The 2360-nt window shown below is 41.4% G+C and overlaps 1 long non-coding RNA gene across 2 annotated transcripts in view; it reads right to left on the bottom strand.

The window, feature by feature from the left end:
• LOC128248743 (uncharacterized) overlaps window positions 1–2360 on the bottom strand; it is a 28255-nt gene that overhangs the window by 8515 nt on the left and 17380 nt on the right. The gene's annotated exons all lie outside the window — the stretch shown is intronic.

Below are 2360 nucleotides of genomic sequence, written 5' to 3'. Positions count from 1 at the left end.
GTGTTGTAAGTCGACCGATCGCCAAATTATGCCTGGTTTTAGAAGGAGACAAGTAATTAGATTTGCATCTATACCTATTATCGAATTTTGTTAGGACCCCATATGATAAAGAAGTGGATGGGGAAAATGCGGGTAGAAGGTAATGTGCTAGCAACCATCTCCCTTTACTGTTTTACAAAGTAAACAACAAATAACTACGCAGAAGCAGCCATGGTTGAAACAAGAACAAGAACAACAAACATTATTAAAAGAGAAAAGAAGCATGGTCATTCCTTACTCAAGTGACCTTATCTTATTGCCCATCACTTGTTATGCGCTCATAAATTAGTTTGGTAGTTGAGCTCTGATTGGGTGTATGCAAATGAGTTCATAACTGGGGTCCTGAACTCTCGTAAAAAAAAAATTTTGCAGACCGGTCGACGCTTTTATGAGGGGGTAGTTTTGGGTCTGTTGTATAAGCTTGTGTGTGGCGGGATGGGGAGAGAAAATTCAAGGGCTGTAACGCTCTAGCTACACCACTATTAGTCTTCAACATCAAGGGTTTCCGTGCAGCAGACGTGTCGGGTCTTTTTTTTTTTCTGTCTGACATTGAGTTACAATACTGTTTTGCATGGATTTATCTCCAGCCATCTGATAATCGCAAATAAAGTACGACTTGTTTAGGAGGATTAAAAATATTGAAATGTATCCAGTTATCATCATACTACTAAAGGTTACACTCACTTCCTACTTTATTTAATAGATCTTAATTATTATGCTGGGGTGCTGTCTCCTACACGAAAGACCTGCAGGTACTGCATATGCAAGTGTGAGATATTGTGAACATATCGCATTATGTACATATGTTATTTTGTGTGGTAGTGCAATAGTTAGGGCAGCGGACTCACGGTTTCGATTCCCAGACCGGGCGTTGAGTGTTTATTGAGCGAAAACAAGGCTCCGGTAGAGGATGGTGGCGAACCCTGCTGTACTCTTTCACCACAACTTTCTCTCACTCTTGCTTCCTGTTTCTGTTGTACCCGTATTTCAAAGGGCCGACCTTGTCACACTCTGTGTCACGCTGAATATCCCCGAGAACTACGTTAAAGGTACACGTGTCTGTGGAGTGCTCAGCCACTTGCACGATAATTTCACGAGCAAGCTGTTCCGTTGATCGGATCAACTGGAACCCTCGTCGTCGTAACCGACGGAGTGCCAACCATTTTGTGTAGTTTGCGTGAAATTCTGTCTGTATGCGCGTGTCAATGAACAAGCCAGTATGTGTGACTGTCTTTTATTATCTATGTGACGTTCGATCTGTATTTATGTCTCGAAATGGGAAATTATGTTATGAGTGACACCATTATATGTGACAGTGCGTTGGTGTCGTTTGTGACAGAGTATGTCACAAATGATACGAGGTAATACTGCCTGTCGTTGTGCGAGAGATATTGTACATGTAACATTCTTTTACTTGCTAAATCAGGAAGAAGGGACGCCCTCTGATAACAATGAAATTGATGTTGTTAACGATGAGCAGAGAGAGAGAGAGAGATGAAATTCAAGAGAGGCAACATTCTGGAAAGGAAGGAGTAATCATAATAATTCGTGTTAGGTTTGGCTAGAGCGGGGGACATAGTAAGGCTGATGGGATAAAGAGTTGAAAATACCCAAGTAACGGTAACACAAGACCAACTGCCTTCGCGAAGCAGAGGCCATTATAGTTACTGTAGAAAGAAAAAGACAGCAAATATGTGAGACGAGGCTGTCTCACATGTTTAAAAGAATAATCTCTCTCTGGACTAAGGCCACCTTAGTCTGTGTGAAAGAAGCAGGTGCAATACTCCATTGTGGACTTCGTCCGAGTTTTGTTGAGAAACATTAATTGCTGAGGGGGAGGACAGCTGAAGTATTTTCTAGTTCTGAAAGGAAGGACTGGTTTTAGTCTTCGAAATGAAACATTGTGTGAATGATTATCTGTGTGGGCAGCGTGTGTAGTTATTATTCTTGTGACATCGTGTACGTAATAGTCTGTGGACATAGTGTTTCTGTATATATGTGTGTTAGCCAGAGATAAATAGATAGATAGATAGAGAGAGAGAGAGGGGGAGGGAGAGGAGAGAGATGGGACGAGCGAAAGAAGTTGTGTATGTTATTTGTTTTTACCTCTTACTTGTGCCAGTCATTGGACTGCAACCATGCTGTGGTGCCACCGTGAAGAGTTTCGTCGAACAAACCAACACCAGCCCTAATTTTTTTAAAAGACAAGTTCTTATTGTATCGTTTTCGGATCTTCGGATCTTGTTCAAAACGGGGGCACCAGTTTTCATTTATGTTTTATGTAGTGTTTTTGGTACCGAAAGACTTTCAAACTTCGTATA

This window comes from Octopus bimaculoides, chromosome 9 (genome assembly GCF_001194135.2).
Source record: "Octopus bimaculoides isolate UCB-OBI-ISO-001 chromosome 9, ASM119413v2, whole genome shotgun sequence".
NCBI lineage: Eukaryota > Metazoa > Mollusca > Cephalopoda > Octopoda > Octopodidae > Octopus > Octopus bimaculoides.
Note: the sequence above shows the minus strand (reverse complement) of the source record. Positions and strands in the feature narration are given on the sequence as shown.